This window comes from Thermobia domestica, chromosome 4 (genome assembly GCF_964235325.1).
Source record: "Thermobia domestica chromosome 4, izTheDome1.hap1.1, whole genome shotgun sequence".
In the NCBI taxonomy this organism is placed as follows: domain Eukaryota; kingdom Metazoa; phylum Arthropoda; class Insecta; order Zygentoma; family Lepismatidae; genus Thermobia; species Thermobia domestica.
The window spans coordinates 332,384,522-332,403,945 of record NC_137457.1 but is presented as its reverse complement, the minus strand read 5'-3'; the positions used below and the strand labels follow the sequence as shown (position 1 = coordinate 332,403,945).

At 38.5% G+C, this 19,424-nt stretch overlaps 1 protein-coding gene across 1 annotated transcript in view; it reads left to right on the top strand.

The window, feature by feature from the left end:
* The window catches only part of LOC145684463 (anosmin-1-like), a 199,848-nt gene that overhangs the window by 126,465 nt on the left and 53,959 nt on the right, over nt 1-19,424 (top strand). The gene's annotated exons all lie outside the window — the stretch shown is intronic.

Here is a 19,424-nt window from a genome sequence, read left to right as displayed (position 1 = left end):
TATTGTTCCATATTTCAATTATCTTTTATCTATTTGAAGATACCACATAATTACTGTAAAATTAGCGATATTTTAATTTCGCCGGGACGAGGCCTCTTAACAAAGTCATCTGCTTTATAGCCTGCAACTTACTTTGCAACAAGCCCTGCAACATGCTAACCAGCCAAAACGTTATCACTACCTCCCTAATATCTGCTATTTCCACCTTTCGTTTGCAGGATAGCAACAATGCGTGCGGTTTGGCATAGAAGCAATCAGACCTTGGTAGGTGGCTGGAGGCATAGTGCACCACATCTACACATACAAGCCACTTAATTCTTGTAAATTCTGTGAAGGGGACCGATAATCTCAGACCTAATGATGATGATGATAATGATGATGAAAAGATGTGAATTACCCCCCCCCCTTCCAAGAAAAAGATAGAGAATTTTACACGAATGTTCCACAATGGCCAGAAACACGGCAGACTCTCCACGTGCTCAATTCTTTCCAGTTATAGTCTTTACAGAGTGTATGTTAGGTAACATACTGTACAAGCATTTGCCTAGTGCACGGGCGGATCCAGGACTGACTTCTGGGGGGGGCGGTGGGTTGTCATACTGCTACTTTTAAGGGCTCCAAACTTTTGGATGGGTTATATATATATAATAAGAAAGCTTCCTCTTCTGGAGGGCGATCGCCCCCTCTGGATCCGCCCCTGGCTTGATGTGAATGAGAAAAACCCAAGGAAAACTTCACTCACGATGCCCAGCGTAAAAGCCTTTATATCTTTCCGACCGAGTAACCCCACCCGGAATTGAACTCGAGGCCGCTCGCTGCTTTTAAATTAGAAACGATTGCTGATTTACAAAAAAAAAAAAAAAAGAAAGAAAGAAAGAAAAAGAAAAGAAAAGAAAAGAAACAAAAAGTAAAATACTTAGAAAAGTGTACTGGGCAAATCGAATGAAGCACTCTACTTGCCCCACCCTGTCATGAGGCACTGAAGAAATCACCAGAATTTTTTCTTAAATATCAAGGTATGTATTTTTTTTTTCTTTTACATCACTAGCTGATCCTGCGCTCTCTACACAGCGCATCATTCACATAGAAGCATGAATCTCCTTGTCATTCCTCACATCTGTACATGTCCCTCTACAGACAAAAGTGAAAGACATCTTGATAAGAATCGGCAAGAGGTATCGTAAAAGGAAAACTTTTTCGATTATTTTTTTCAATATCTCGTACCGTTTGCAAGATTTGAATCTACTTTCGGTTGGAGTTTTTTAATTCATGTATGATCAGTGTTTTCTTTCTTCTTGCATCCAATATGTAATAAGCAAATACATTACATACACATTTAATTATAATGTCAGTGATATATGGTGTTCATTGGGCAAAACACTCCAAACAATAAAGATTCATCTTCAACTAAAGAAATGGTTATCCTTCGTTTTTTCATTACCATTTGGCCATTAAACAAACTCCTGAGAGATATACAAACTTGTATACAAATATGTGGTGTTGGAATGTATAACTCGTACGATATGATGCTTGACATTTCTAAAAGTTTCAACACTTCCTCTGTATCAATAAAGTTTTAGACGTGCATATTGTAACTTAATTATGAATTTTTACACGATTTAACTAAATTTTCATGTTTCTGCTTTTATAAATTATTGTTGTTGTAACTTTGACGCACTTTTCTTGTATTTTAATGTACTCTGATTACTGCGATGAAAGTCATTTATGTAAGAAGTTGAATTATACAGGGCGTTACAAGTCGGTATGAGCAATATTTAGAAGGTCGTTTCTTTATATTATCGTTATCTGAACAAAAATGTATTTATATTCGAAAAGGTGCTCTGTAACGTCACAGTATATTTCACTCTATTCTCAGCAAATCCATCAATCAAAAATAAGGAACAGGTCAAGCAAGTTTATCAAAGCAGTGTTGGCAGCCACATAGGAATATCGATTACGATTACAGTATTCTCGTAGGTAAACTATTCATTGATGGTCGAGTTGATATTCTGACAGATACACTATTTGGCGATAGCGGAGTACATAGGTGAGGTCTATCGATGAGCTCCAACAAGGCATTAATCCAATCTTTTGTCGTGTACTAAGGATATATATAGTGCGAATGGCAACACTGAAAATTTTTCAGTTTCATCATTTCTGTTGTAGAATAAGATTATCTATGATTGTGGTAAGTTGCATTTCATTATCTCCTTTCACTTATGAAAAACAAGCAAAAGAAAAATGGTCAATTTTGTATTTTTTTAATGTCAGGTTCTTAATGCAGCGTTTAGTCATGGGATTATATCAAGGATATTTTCTACAAGACAAATGTCATGTGAAGCTCAAATTATGTCGAGTAAAGTTCACAATAAGCTGGCGACTTACTCGAAGGATATTAAAAGCAAACCGAAATTCAAAAAAGGAGTTGTTCAGATTTTTGTGGTAGAAAATTGTATTGCAATATTCAGTGGTGTATTTACGGGGACTATCAGGCTCAAGGCCCACCGAAATAAATTTGTTAGTTATTCGCATTCCACGTTCACCAGTAATCCTTCTTAAAATTTCTAAGAATTTCATTCACTTTCCATTTTCTTATGCTCTTTGTTCAGAAATAATACTCTATTTGTCAAATTTCATTTCATGTAAGAACTGTGTTCTTTTTTCTTTCTTTCGTTCATTCTACTCTTCTGTTTCTTTCTGTTGTTACTTTCTTTTTCTTTTCTCCTATCATACTTTGGACCGTTGTTAGTTGTGATTCAAGTCGGCCGTCGTCAGTAACACCAAAACTAAGAGGAGTTGATAAGTGAAACTGGTGTTCAACACCAACTTGCACGGATATCAACATAACAGGACTTAGTTGTTATAGCAAAGGATTATTTACATCGTTTAGTTATATATATATATATATATATATATATATATATATATATATATATATATGGGGGAGAGTGTTTGTGTGTGTGTGTGTATAAAGGTAAATGTTTGAATTAAGAAAACCAAGAGGGGGAAATAAGTATCCCGGGAAATTAGGTAGGCCAAGAGGATGGTTTCCTTTTTCTTCTGTGAATAAAATAAAAGGTTAGATTCACTGCTAAATTTTTGTGTGTATCATATCACATAAGATTCACCAGTCTGCAATTCTTGCCATTAAAACTACAATCAGTATATTTGAGCTTTTCTTTCAGGTAAAAACGCCTCAAGATTTTCTTTCAGGTAAAAACGCACACAGATAAAACTGAAATCAGTTGTTTCCTTTTAAAAAAATGAAATCAGTGAAGTTTCATTGAGATTATAAATATTCAACGTGTGTTTACAGGAGCGTCATTTGAGATTTGCCTTGGGGGGAGTAGGGTAAGATCATCCTCCATCGACATACGAGTTTCAAGTTTTTTTTCTCCCCTAGTATATTAGTAGACAATCGATTTAAAATATATTTAATTCTCAAATTCAAGTGGGCAATTACCTAACCCCTGCTTCCCCGTTTTATGCATAGCCACCGGAAACAAAATCCTAAATACACTACTGATAGGAACCAAAGGCCTGTCAAAGAGGGGTGACCAGGGGCGTAAATAAGGGTCCCGCAGATCCCGCATTGCGGGAGGCCCAAGCAATCAGGGGGGCCCTACAACTCGTGAGGTGTGACGTAGAGAAGGAGCGCACTCCACGCTGTCTGCCGGGTGGCACCCAAGCCTTCAGTTACGCCACTGGGGGTGACCATTTTCCTTTAGAACAAGGCTGTACAGTACTGATGAAAAATAAATATACAGTACTTTTATAGTTTTTTCTCTTTTTTTTTTTTTTTTTTATATGAACAGAGTTCATTACAACTCGTTGTAGATGTTATTAAGAGAACCAGGACGTAGAGTGTGCGTCGCTGGAGATACTGTAATGTTTGCGTAACTCTTTGAGGTGGCTTTCAATTCGCCGTCGTTCCTTGCAGGAGCCGTTCTTTTTGCTTTGTTGCATTCGGATGATAAAAGGACAGCGAAAAAAAGAACTTCTGACGATGTGTAAATCGAAGAACGTAAGAAAGAAAAAAAGTGTAAAAAAAATCACATCAGACAGTTAGTTAGTTTATTTGACGCTCAACAGATGAACGTCTGGCTTTGGCTTTTTCCCTTTTCTCCCTCGCCAGCCCGCGCGCCCTCTTCCCGCAGTTCGTTATACTCTTTTGTTTCTCCATCCTCTTCTTTGGTTTATGTGTGAAGAAAATGGCCTTGGATTTAAAAATCCATTTAAGCCAAATCGAACTACACACACACATACACGGTTGCATGTTACAAGTAGTCTGTGCAACACTGTTAGGAAATTGTGTATCGGTTAGGCTACAGAAAGAGACAAACAGAAAATTTGTGTCTCGCCAATAGGAAAAAGACGTAAACAGTCTGTTCCATTAGAACAAAAAGAATTTATCAATTATTATCATTGGCAACGTTGGCATACGAGGTGTGTTCAAAAATATCGAACCTTTGATTGGCAAAAACACATTTATTCATTTGGATATCCCAAATACTTCTTCCCATGGCAATGCGCACACTTTTCCTAGCGCTCCCGCCAATTCTGGAAATACTTCTTCCCTTGGCAATGCGCACACTTTTCCCAGCGCTCCCACCTTTGTTGGTAATAATTCTTCCCTTGGCAACACGCACACTTTTCCCAGTACTCCCGCCATTGTTGGAAATACTTCTTCCCTTGGCAATGCGCACACTTTTCCCAGCGTTCCTGCCATTGTTGGAAATATTTCTTCCCTTGGCAATGCGCACACTTTTCCCAGCGCTCCCACCATTGTTGGAAATACTTCTTCCCTTGGCAATGCGCACACTTTTCCCAGCGCTCCCGCCATTGTTGGAAATACTTCTTCCCTTGGCAATGCGCACACTTTTCCCAGCGCTCCCACCATTGTTGGAAATACTTCTTCCCTTGGCAATGCGCACACTTTTCCCAGCGCTCCCACCATTGTTGGAAATACTTCTTCCCTTGGCAATGCACACACTTCTCCCAGCGCTCCCACCATTGTTGGAAATACTTCTTCCCTTGGCAATGCACACACTTCTCCCAGCGCTCCCGCCATTGTTGGAAATACTTCTTCCCTTGGCAATGCGCACACTTTTCCCAGCGCTCCCGCATTGTTGGAAATACTTTTTCCCTTGGCAATGCGCACACTTTTCCCAGCGCTCCCGCCATTGTTGGAAATACTTCTTCCCTTGGCAATGCGCAAACGTTTCCCAGCGCTCTTCCCATTGTTGCAAATACTTCTTCCCTTGACAATGCGCACACTTTTCCCAGCGCTTCCACCATTATTGGAAATACTTCTTCCCTTGACAATGCGCACACTTTTCGCAGTGCTCCCGCCATTGTCGGAAATATTTCTTCCCTTGGCAATGCGCACAGTTTTCCCAGCGCTCCTGCCATTGTTGCAAATAGTTTTTCCCTTGGCAATGCGCACAGTTTTCCCAGCGCTCCCGCCATTGTTGGAAATACTTCTAGAACGCAGTTTTTGGAACAGTCAGCAATCGTGCTATCGCATTCCGCATGATGTCATCTCTTGACTCAAATGTGGTCCTTTTTTGAGCTTGGGAAGTAATCAAAAACCACACGGAGCCATGTCGGGTGAGTAGGTATCCTTACGACAGACAGGAATGTTGTGTTTGGTAATGAAAGCCTGAATCAAATTTTGCGCACACTCTCCTCATGCCCAAATTCTTGTTCAAAATCGAATAGTTTCCGCTTGGGTATTGCCAAGCTTTTGGAAAAATTTGACTCAATATCGCTGCTCAAGTTTTTCTGCCATTTTACAAGAAACTGGAATCCGACGACCGATCATTACACCCGTTGGCCGACCACATCAGGATCCGGTCGCCTACAGTCGGACAATTTGTCCATGCCGACCAGATGCCGCTGTCGGATTACCGGCGCTGGACACCGACGTCTTTCCGCGCGATTTTCGACCGCGACGAATAGTTGCCTTGCCGAGCAGTCAGCAAAGAGCCGGAAATGAGCATTAAAAATGCGCCAGCGCAGCCGTCAAAAAGAGGCCGGCGTAAGGAATCGGCAGAGGGTCGGAAATAGGCCTCTCCGACAGTTTTGCCTACTCTGACGGTCGGCAACAGTCGGCAAAGGGCATTCTATTTTACGATTTTCGAACACTTGCCACCTCGGCAAAAGGTTGACCACTTTGTACAAGTAGATAGCCCGCCTCCGTCGACGCGGCAATCCCTCTTTCCTACCGCGACTTCCTGATGGGGTGACGCTTTCTACGAGCAGGAAAAAATTCACGACTGTAAACCAGTGCCTCTCTACATCTATACTGAAGAAAGTTTCCCGTGTCTCATAGGTTTGCACGGAGAAAAAATTTTAAACGCATCTCGTATTTCTTAGCGCCATGAAAATTCGTTTTTCTAGATTTTCTCAAAAACTACTCATGAGAATTTATCATTAAACACGTCATTTTATTTAGCTTGTCATCTATCGATTATCTTTGAACAATAATCGAGTTACAAAAAAATCAAAAGTCTCAAGAGTTCGTCATAATTTTGGGTTATTCCTTATCTCATACTCTACGTGGTCGTTTTTCTAACTAGAGGGACACTAGGGATGAGCACGAGTCGAGCTAAAACTCGACTCGACTCGAAACTCGAAGCGAATTCGAGTCGAGTCAAAGGTAATTTTCTCGAGTCGAGTTCCTAGCCGAGTCACTGTTCTAAGGTCGAGTTTCGAGTCGAGTCGAGTTTGATAAATGGCTCGCTCGTTCAGCTCGTTTTAACTTGTTTTGAAAACATTGCCTGATTAGACTGTAAAGCAAAAGCTATGAGAAATGTAAGCACTAATGTGGAATATTTTTAGTGTTGCTCACGAGGTGAGACACTGCTCGCATCTCGCCTCGTCTCGATCAGATAGAAACCACCTGTCTTTCATGTTTATACACAGTGTTGTTATACTACTACTACTACTACTACTACTACTACTACTAATAATAATAATAATAATAATAATAATAATAATAATAATATAGTAGTAGTTGTTGTATCATTGATAATAATTATATTGTCTATGTAGTAGTACTTGAAACTAGACACAAAATTTGGCTCGTTTTGGCTCGACTTGACTGGAAACTCGAGTCAAATTCGAGTCGAGTTGGGGGAAATTTTTCGAGCCGAGTTCTCAACTCGAGCTCAAAGATGTCTGTTTCGAGTCGAGTCGAGTTTCAATGGAAACTCGCTCGAACTCGCTTGTGCCCATTCCTAAGGGACACAGAGTGGTGAGATTAGGAATTAATGCTCCATGAAGGAACAACAACCGAAAAAATAAACACTTCCCACACAGAGCTGAAACCTCTAGAAAAGAAAAGTTCTGACCCAACTTTGCACGACGATAGAGTCCAATAATGCAATTGACACATGTTAGTCGGATTCGGAGTTGCACTTTTCATGGAAGAATAATCACCGAAAAGCCACCTCCTCATGAAAAGGACCTCATGAACCAAATCGAGTGTACCAAATGTTGATTTACAAACACTATATGCAAAACTAAAGAAACAAAATCACAACTAGGAAGGAAATAAGGTTTAACTAACTAAATCAATTCGGCGTCTGGGGCAAAGTAGAATTCGGCGTCTCCCTACACTCATTTCACCAAGTTCATTCTTCCGTCGGTTTTTAGCATATAAAGAGAAGCAACTTTTGTTATTATGCTACGCTGATTCTTTTTTAAAATCAAACTGCTTGGACAGACCATTACAAGAAGCAAAATCAATCATTATCTACTCTTGTACAAATTAAAGTTGTTTTAAAGAGACTTATTTTAGACTTTTTGTTACAGGGCGGCTATTTGAAGCGATCGTAACGCGTTTTTATTGCTCATGCGTACGCTTGGAATACGCTGACCATGTATTTAAATGTGGATGGCTAATCACAAACGCGAAAGCAATAAAAACGCGGAGAAAGCGTCAGCTCGAGCGTATTTGCTGCGTTTCGGAACAATAGACCACCTGCTGTTTAAAAGATGCCAAAAGGAAGGGGGAAAAGGAAAGACGTGTTGCCAGGCAAGAGGATTTTAGCAAGAAACAGCTGCTTTGAAGGTCCTTTGTGCAGAGTACTGGAACTCTATTATAGACCTTGACTTGGCAAGAAAGAGCTGGAAACCCTGACTGGCTCACAGTTTGATTTATAACGCTGGCAAAAAGTAAAGTTACCAAATAGCCACCTTGGTCGCGTTCGCTGCAGGGGATAATGCTTCAAAATGCATTCTCAAATAGCCACAGACTTAAACTTGACCAAACTACTTTCGGATAATGCAAATCCACTTGGAGAATAGTTATGGAAATTTACAACTATTTACAACGTTTCACACTATCGATAAGAAATTCGTTAGAAACTATGTGCTTTTAAGATGTTCAAAATGGGTGACAGCATTAATTTCCAGTAATAATTGTAAACTTTTTAAATTTTATTCTGTATGTGACCACACCAATAGCATTTTAATTTCGATTGTTATATGGTCAAATATATTTTGGGAAATGTAACGGAAATTCTGCAGGAGCGTTCTTTGCAAATTTCTCAACTTTGATCGATGGATCTGGAAAATATGTTTAATGTTTATATTTAAATCCAAACTGTCTTCTACGTATCTTTGAAGTTTTAGTAGTTACTTAATTTATTAATAAATGAAAGTTCTGAATGTAAGGTTATTTATTATTAAATATCATATTAAAAATGTGCTAACACACATATGCACATATATACTACAGGACTATGTTTATGTGTATAGGACTGTTTTGTATATAGATAAAAATATCACACAACTAGATACGTATACACATAAAAATATATGTATATCCTGGCGATGCAAGTAGATGAAAAAATGATCCCAATAAATTCCTTCAGATTGGAAGCATTTCGTATATCAATGGAATTTTTAAAAAATCAGTAGTAGTTATCAGTCTGAAAAAGACGAAATTCTTTGGGTTCAGTTCTGATCCCTTAAGCCCCTATTGTACAACTGCTTCAAGTTCGAAACTGATTATTCCCGCTGTTTGCCTTCATTTTTAATATTCCCTCGCAAATAGCAGCTTGCGTGTGTCTCTTCACCCCTCTCATTTTCATACCTTCATTCTCACCATCGTGATTAATCTGATTGGGTAGAAAAGCGGAATTAACTAACCAAACTGATCACCATCAAAAACGCCAAACATGTATTTCAGACTTTGACCGTTTTTGTTTTCAAATATGCTCCTCCGTGCACTATAAGTTATTACTCGGCACCTTGTATATCACATCGTCATTAACAAATCATATGTAATAACTTTTTTTAAAGCAGTAACTAAAAATTTGTGATTGTTATTGAAACGCTTGGGTTGCTAGCACAGCAACCAAGAAATTTTTTAACAAATCTATTTCTTCGCAAACCGACGATATTGATTTAATATTGAATCAATACTTTTACGGAGAGCGCCGAGTCATTTACTATTTCCCAACACTCTTCCTTTTTTCTTTGCTCATTCGGCGCCCTCTTACTATCAGCGCCTAGTCCCGCTCGCCGCCCTTCCCCATACGAAAGCTACGGCTCTGGGTATTGAAAACAGTTCGTAATTACTTTATTTTGTTTGTTCTGATATTGCACTTTCCCCAGGAAGCCTAAGACCATGTTGTCAAGTTAGAAGAACTTGTAGCTATCATAAAAAAAGAAATCTTGTAACCGTATCATATTTTACAATGTAAACATAGTCTTGAAACGGACACACAACATTTTTTTCTATCTTGGAAGGAGTTGAACCATGTGCAACTTTCTGGGTCGTCTTGCTTGCTACCTGCTATCGCTCTCTCGCTGACATAAAGAAAGAGTTTCGCCGCTTCCTAAACAACGGGATCTTTTCGACAAGGAGGGGAAGCGCGCCAAAATACACTTTTTAATCTCGCAGCTGTCAAAAAAAAAGAAAAAAGAAAAGAAAAAACAATCTTACAACCCACTCTTCTATTTACTGTTTACACAGTACAACTTTCTGAAAGCAAGAAAGATATCTCCACCGATGCAGCACTGCACTCTAGTGGACAAACAGTGAACCTCCTCTTTAATGTAAAATGGAAACCTACCTCAACAGCTGCAGCATGCTTTTTTGCAGAACGTTCTGGGGACTGTAAAATAGAATGTCTCATAGCCTCGATATTCCAACGGTGAACTTGTTGTTAGGACGTGCTCGACCCAGTGCAAGATAGACGTCTGGTGAAGAACATTTTCACTGTATGCAATAGCGAACTTGAAGCAAAAATATCTTTGAACTGTAATCACAGAATTGCTGGTTTTGAACGATATTTCGACTGCATATGCGGAATGAGCTCCTGGCCAAATTATAATGACGATTGCATGCTTCAGGAGACTGGTGAGCAGAAACCATGACCTCCGTTTCTCTTTCCCTGCCACTGAAAGCGCTACAAGCCGATCAAGAACTTAGTGATTTTATTGTGTGTTATTCACTGTAATTGTATTTTCCAATTTTTTTTCACGTCTTTCATTCCCATCCGGCAGAAGGTTATGCCTTCTCTATGGCCAGTGATATAAGAAAAGGTTTGGTGAGGTAATGTGAGATGGTTCTCAGGCTGGTATCAAATGTTAAGAAATAAACAGGTCATCTAATAAAGAGTGGCGGAAGCGAAGTGAGTTAGAGATGAGCATGGACTGGTGCATAGAATGGGAAGGTCGGCGAGTTCAGACGGTGGAAGCTAAACTGGAGAGGAACCCATGTGGGGGATTATGGACGGTGGATGTGGATATATTGGTGATAGATACGGTGAAGTGGGTTGTGCGTCTCAGGCGAGTTGCCCTGTTCGTAGATGGCCAGGAGATGATCTAGAGGCGGGTATGCGTATCTGGGTTGCGTAGGTGTTTGTTCCAAGAGCTCGTTAAGTAGAGGATGGGCATTTGAAATGCGCTGAAAGATGTAGCGACTGCGAAGGCGTCGGAGATGAGGAAGAAGTGTAGGGATAGTGGTGCGTCGATAGACCTCGGCAGTAGGTGTTTGCTGCGGTAGAGAATATGCTATGCGGAGTGCATGGCGTTCAAGGATTTGAAGGCGTGCATAAAAGCTGGTAGTCGCTGAGAGCCAGGCGAGATGACCGTGTGTCAGTGCTGGTCGGACGAAGACCCTGTAGGTGTAGAGAAGCAATTTGGCGTTAAGACCCCACGTAGTGCCTTTGAGATGTCGAAGGAGATTAAGGCAACGGCGAATGTTGGCTGCCAAGGTACGAAGGTGGGCGTTCCATGTGAGGTGTTTATCGAATGTGACACCGTATTGTCCAATTCTACGTAATTTCAACACACAATAAAATATAATAATTACAAACTGTTTTCAATATACAGTAATTTTATATTTTTAAATAAACAAGTGTCTATCTCCAATACCTTTTTTTGTTTTAACCATTAAAATATGGCAGATTTTGTTGGGTCACCCTGTACATTCATGGGGTATTGTATGGTATGAAATAACAGTCTTATCTTGAAGTAGGGCCCCCTCTAACGGTAGAAACCTTAAATGCAGTGGCGTATTTTGTGGACTACTGGGTCTACCGGCGACAGCGCTGGAATTTTACAAAATAAAGTTATTATAATATAAACTAAATTATATTGATAATTTTATACTTTAGTATCTTTTTTCAATGAAACAAAATTCTGAGAACTGTATGAATTTAGAAAGATTCACCAAATTTTTGTGCGCAGTCTGTCTCGCTAACTTAAAAGGTCTTCGATATGACAACACAGCAGAAACCATTCTCTAGCTACTACAGCAAGAATCGTATCAGAGCATTCCCCTTCGCTCCACTTCCACCCACAGCGTACGAACAGGCTGCCAGGTAACAGCAGTTGCCTCTAGAGAAATCGGTTTCTTAAGCGTGAAAGAAGAGTAAAGGGAAATTATACGAGTAATGACAGTGCTTTTCTTGGGGGGGGGGTGTCTCTGGAAATTGTCTCGAACATCTTGAGCCTCGTTCCGTAGCGGTTTGCGTCAATGCAACGAGAATTTTGTGCTTTACAGTATTTGGCATACCTGTTATAAATACTTGTTTCATTATTTGCGTTTTATTGCCAAGGCTCTTGCAGACTGAGCCTCCTTAGTTAGTTAATTGCCTATTTAAGCGTTCTTTATTACCCGGCCACAAGGGCGCCGATCCTGGGGGGGCCGGAGAGGCCTGGGGCCCCTAAAGCTCATGTGGGTCTCCTATTGTATTTATGAATATATAATATTTGGCATAATTTGAATGCAATTTGTCTTTAAATCTTCATATATGTATACCTTCTCCATCTGAATGTCCCCCACCAAATTTACAGAGAAATCAACGCCCTTGCCCGGCCAGCCTCCATTTACTCTGGTGAGGAGGATTACCACCTTCCAAAGCAAAATGTAAGGACACTTCATGGAACAGATGAAGGTAGAAATGCACGACCATTTAAGTCTTGCTAGTGAAGAGAAAAATATTTATCTACGTGATAAAAAAAAAAGTGTGTCCTATGCTTTTCTCTTATTTTGAACACTGTATAATAACGTGGAAACTAAATTATAAATAATAACTAACTAACTCTATGGCCTATGGAACCCGGAGGTTCAATGTCGCGTTCACAAAAGCTCTCCACTGACTTCTATCCTTAGCCAACTGGATCCAGTTTCTATTTTGTATTCCTATCTCTGCGAGATCCATCTTAATATTGTCCTCCCATCTGCGCCTAGGTCTTCCTAATGGTCGTTTTCCGATTGGTGTTCCAGTCAAGACTTTGAAAGCGTTCCATCCTAGCTACATGACCCTAACAATATTTAGTAAACCATATAAATTATGTAGTTCCTCGTTATGAAGTTTCCGCCATTCCCCGTTCCCGTTCCTCTTGGGTCCGAATATTCGTCTCAGGATCTTGTTCTCAAATACTTTCAGTCTATGTTCTTCCCTCAGAGTAAACGACCATGTTTCGTAACCATATAGATAATAAATAATAATAACAATAATAATAAAATGTACAGGTGTTATAAAGGTTAGTGCTACCCCCAGCTATCAAACCAGCATACGCCACTGCTTAACTCTTTTAAGTTTTTTCGGTCGTTTGCGACCGATATTGTACTGTCTTAAAGATTCGATTAAAAGATAACTAAGAATGCTATTTAGTTCCGCTTTTTATTTTCCAAGAGAGAAGGCATTCAAGAAAGCCTTGGAAGGGTCTATACGCTTCCGAGCGTCAGAACATAGGGGTTATGACGTCATCATTTTACAAATTTCCTTTTTTTTTTTTTTTTTTTTTTTTACTGAAGTCTAAATTCAACATATTTTGGTGAGCTTCTCTTTAATCCTAGAATCCTAACATTTTCCCTAAACTATCAGTGGACCAATTAGTTTTTATGAGATTTTTTTCAGATCTCTTCGTCAACATAGAAGGGGGGTTCATTAGGACAAAAGGATAAAAAAGGGATTTTTTTTACCAAAAATCCCACTTTCGCGATTCTTGCTCAGCTCGGCTACATGATAGGAACATTTGAGTGTTACTTTCTGAAAGCCTACTCGATTCTGAAGAGAACGACGTATGAATCATTATCCTACGATAATTAGGGACGTGTCAAGAAATTTTTGAAATTTATATAGGGTATTCTGGGACATTCTGGGAATATTCGCAGAAGAGGAAAATATTTTTCCCGTCCTTAGTGTTGAAGATAGGGGATTGGTATTTGGCACAAGCAATTAGTACACTACGTAGTATTTTTGAAAGTGATTTCTGGATCTCTATGTTTACCCAGGGCCTCGCCAGAGGGCTCCAAACCGGGAAAAAAGGGATTTTTCAGCAAAAATCCCTATTTTTCTCAATTTTCCCTCCTTAGGGATGTCCGAGGGACATGCGTATGATACCATCTGAAAGGTTACTCCATTCTGAACAAAACGACGTATGAACCATAATTTTACGATCATTAGGGGCGTGTTAGAAATTTTTTAAAATTTGTAGGGTGCATGTTAGGGAAATTTTGGGCGTTCTTTGATGCTCTCTCAACATGGGTAAAAAATTTTCCCGCCTTACTATTCAGGACAGGAAATTCGAATTTGTCACAAGTAATTACAAATTTTTGGAGGTTTGTGCGCAGACCCGGTAGAGCCTCAGGGGCCCCAAACTTTGAAGAAGTTTTTTTGGGGTAAAAAATCCCGATTTTTCCTCAAATAATTCCCTTCTGGCATATTATAGGGACATGTAAGTGGTACCGTTTGAAAAGCTGTTCCATTCTGAGAAAAACGAGGTATAAACCATGATCCTAGGGTAAATAGGGATGACACTGTCGCTGCTTATCTGAGACTCAAGAAAAACGCCGAAAAAGGCAAGAATTTAAAAGGGTTAAATGCGGAGACGGTACTAAACCCAGCGTGTAGCGTGTTGTGTATAATTTCAGCTGATAACTTATTGAAAATGTACCCATTTAAAAGAAAATGTCTAAGTTATGTTTTAGAATGGCTTTCAGCCTTTAAATCTTTCTCGCCAGCGGTCACAATAAAAAGTTAAAGAGATCAAGAGATAATTTAATTTAGTTCTTGTTTTTTTCTGTTTTTGTCTTCTTTTTAATTCAGTATAGTGGATAAGAAAAAAAAAGCAAGCTCTTAACTCAATACATGATAGAAAGCTCATATTCTTTTAAAGCCTTTTATTATGCTTCGGAATAACGAGAATAAATTAAATCGTATCATACGGTATCATCATTTTGTGTGGATGTGTTGCTGATTCGTTCACCCCCGCCACAAGCGGCGATTTTTATGCTTCGTCATTAGAACAGTGGCGCCAGCGGGCGGCGAGTTTGTGAAACTAAAACTGTGATGCACCTTCATTCAAGTAAAAAAAAAAAAAAAAAAAAAAAAAGAAGAAGCGGAGTCAGGTTAATCATTTCGAAGAGATAAGAGATCGTTTTGTAGTCACTTCCTTTTCGGCTACTCCTGCTTTTAAAAAGTCTCGTTTCTATTGTTTTGATCACGTGATTCTCTGATTAACAAAAAAATATTAAGACTTGTCTTTTACTATGCAAAGGCAAAATTGCCAACTCTAACACGACTTTCGTTTAGGTTGCATGAAAATTTCATCCAGAACATAAAATAGTATTAAGAATAGACTGAGAGTTATATTTTCAGGTTTCTATGCAAAAACGTTTTAGATATTATTATTATTATTATTATTATTATTATTATTATTATTATTATTATTATTATTATTATTATTATTATTATTATTATTATTAGCTGAACCTGCGCTCCCTACACAGCGCATCATTCACATTTAAACATGAATCTCCTTGTCATTCCTCACAACATCTGTACATGTCCCTTTACAGACACAAATGAAAAACGTCTTGATAAAAATCAGCAAGGGGTATCATAAAAGAGAGATTTTTCGATTTTTTTTTTTAAATCTCGCACCGTTTGCAAGATTTGAACCTATTTCCGGTTCGATTTTCTAATTCATGTATGATCACTGTTTTCTTTCTTCTGACATGCAGTATGCAATAAGCAAATACTGTACATTACATAAACAATTAATTAGAATGTCAGTGATATATGAGATTCATCGGACAAAACACTCCAAACAATATTCATTGGGCAAAACTCCCCAAACAATAAAGATTCAACTTACTGTTAGACTGGAGAAATGGTTATCCTTCGTTTTTCATTATCATTTGGACATGGAGTAAACGCCTGAGAGATATGCAACCCCTACATATAATTATGTGATGTTGGAATGTAAAATGTGTAGGATATGATGCTTTAGTTATTTTTCTAATTTCAACACTTCCAGTGTACCCGTAAAAATATAATAAAGAAATAATAACCATGTTTTTCGTAAATATCCAATTAGAACTGGACAATCTACATAAAATTTGCAATCGATCAGTGAAAACGTCATCTTTCTTGAGCCTGTAGTTTCCGAGATCTCATAGTCAAAAGGATTGGCCACAAACATATAAACGTCCACAAACGTATAGTTTAAAAGAACTCCAAAGATGGCACCACAATTCATTTGCATTGATTTTGGAGAAGGCTTATTAAAATACAAAGGCTTTGACAGTATTTTTTTTAAAATAAACTTTATGAAAAAGGTATATTTAAATAATTTATTTAAAGTACACATGCTTTAAAATATTTGTCTTTGTTAAACGTGAAATCGCAAATAACCGTAATCAAAGTTTTGAAATCCAAAATTATAGGTTGGAGCTCAGGCGCTTTTGTTGCTATTGTAGCATTTTACTATGTAGATTATTATTTTATTAATGAAGTTGTTAGTGGTGGAACTGTTAGATGATGACTATAGCATTATAAAGATCTGTCCTCAAAGTAAGAAGATTGAGAATAGAAAACATACTTTATTTGACAAAACCTTTTTGTACACGTAGGGCATCGATCGGTGAGCTTAGCAGTGGCGGGAAATTTCCCGCAAAACAGGATATTCTTAGCATTGGCGGGAATGAGGGAAATTTTGGTTGAAAATAGGAAATTCTGTCAACTTTTATTCCTTTCCATGTTGTCTCTTTCTCACTTCTTGTCTTCATATCTCTGTACATCGAATAACAAATGGATTGGAAACGTCTTTGATGCGGTCAAAAGAACGAGAACAGCAAGAGGGCTTTATAAACCGAACCAAATGGAACTGATTGTTAGTTAATCGCACCAATATCCATTTTCTGCGAGAAGAAAGAAGGAAGAGAGGGTTTATGGTCTTTTGCTTACTATATTTGTTGTAGCTAGTCATTCATGGATTGTTAGGGTCAAGTGAGGGGAAGGAGAGAATCATATAATACTTGGAAGTAACACACACACACAATATGTAGCTTTGGGGGCCGCGGTGGCTCAGTGGTAGAGCGTTCACCTCTGGTGCATGGAGTCTCGGGTTCAAACCCTGCTCCTGCCAAGTGAACTTTGTGGTGGACAAACACCGTGTGCGTGGGTTTTCTCGGGGTTCTCCCGTTTCCTCCCACTTTCTTCATTCCACCATTTCACTCATTTCTCATAATCACCGTCTCCTTTAGTCTAACCGGCATAACCGTGGGACGTAAAACTCAAAGATTTCATTTTTTATTTTTTCACAATATGTAGCTTATATTTCTCTATATACCAGATAAGCTAAAGATAGAAAATAAAAGAATGGCCCTATAATAGATTTCTCCTCCTGCAGTGAAATATGTACTTCTGATTGATTGTCCATAGTTATTTGATTTTAATTTGAAATTATTAATATAATGATTAATGATTAATTAATGAATTAATGATTAGTAATCTTTCTTGGCGGGAATTTTTGCAACCGATCGGGAAATTTCAGAGCTGTGGGCGGGAAGTCTGTTATTCTGAATCTGACAACACTTGAGCTTAGTGAATTTCCCACTGTTTGTAAACGTCTCGAAGTCTATTTCTGGAATCCCATTGAACACCATCGTCGTGACCATTTGGACGTCTTCCACGGTCTCGTATCAGTGTTATTTCAACTTACGTTTTAGTCTCGGAAACAGGGAAAATGCACATGGAGAGAGGTAGGGACTGTATGGAGGGGCGGAAGCGTTAAAAAAAACACATTTCTAATCATCTCCGCGCATAGTTCTCTCCCTAATGCCCTTGTTACCCTCTCAATTAAAGTGCTTATGTAAAATCTAAAGATTCAATATCGAATACTAGGTTGCATTTTTTTTTACCTATGTCATATTTGACAAGATGATAATGTGCTTGGCCATTGCGTACATCGTGTACAGGGATGGCTCGAAGAACACAGTATGCACTTTTAGCGTCTTCCATGGCTTCCCACAATCCTCAACTCCGTTGAACATCTGTGTTACAACTAGAACGATTAATCCAGTCTTACTTCCCATAAGTGTTTCGAGTCTCAACTCCGTTGGATACCTCTGGAACGAAAGGAACGGCTGATCCCGTCTCTGGAGTCCCACCACCTCTATCTTGACATTGAAGGTCGCATTACATGTAACTTGTTGGATCATATCATTGGGGCAGCGTCTCATTACGTCTGTTTGCTGTTGTATCAAAGATGAAAAGACAAAATATACAGTATTTGGTAGATGATTATAATCCAGTAATCGGTCGGTGTATACGTCATGGTATATATGTTTGGTTTTGTTTTGGTATGTGAGTTTTAGATTATAACTGTGTGGCGTATCGGACAAACCTGTATATGATACATTAGATCTGTTAGTACTCAATGAAATAAAAATGGAAGAAGTAGAAGAAGCGATAAGAAAATTGAAGCCAAAAACGTCTTGTGGTTCAGATGGCATACCACCTTATATACTAAAACGTTGTATGGACATTCTTAAATATCCCATACATATTATAGAGAATATCTCAGTAAAGACAAGAATTTTTCCAGAAAAGTGGAAAGAAACCATAATCTGTCTGATACCGAAGGCCAACGGAACTAGAGATACAGATAAATTTAGACCCATATCAGTATTGTCACCATTTTCAAAGGTATTTGAACAGATTATTTATCAACGTGTTCTAAATCATGTGAAACCCATGCTATCGACCTATCAACACGGCTTTGTACGAGATAAATCAACATTCACGAACCTGGCCATCATTACTAACTACATCTCAACGGAGATAGATAAAGGTAATCAGGTGGATGTAATCTATACTGACTTTTCTAAAGCCTTCGACCTAGTGGATCATGACATTTTACTAGCCAAACTAAACTCTTTCCACTTTTCTCAAGAGTACAAACAGTTAATATCTTCCTACTTAAGTAACCGTAGGCAATCAGTTGTTTATAAAGGATGCATCTCTGAAAAGTTCAATGCTTTGTCAGGAGTTCCCCAGGGCTCAAATCTCGGACCGCTTTTGTTTCTCTTAGCAGTGAATGATTTGCCGACTAGAATTAAACATGCTAACTGTCTTCTATTTGCAGACGACCTCAAAATATATATTAAGGTAGATTCAATTGATGATTGCGAGAAAGTACAACAAGACTTAACTAACATTATGGAATGGTGTAATAAAAATAAATTTAAAATGAATGTAAATAAATGTAACTTCCTACGTTTTACACGTAAGAATAGTTATGTAGACTATACGTATTCGATTGATGGGACAAAATTAAGCTCTCCCAAGTATATCAAAGATCTTGGATTTTTCTTTGATCAAAATTTAACGTTTAAGCATCATATGGAAACAGTAACGAGCGAGGTTTATAGAAACCTTGGTTTTATCATGAGGCTAGGTAAAGAGTTTCGTAATGATTTAACTTTAATGAAATTGTACTTCACTTACGTTCGGTCAAAGTTAGAATATGCTACTGTTGTGTGGACACCAAATATGCAAAAATACTGTGATATGATTGAGGGAATGCAGAAAAAATTCCTAAGACTTCTAACGTACAGGAAAACTGGACTTTACCCGAAATATGAATCTTACAGAGAGTTACTGGAA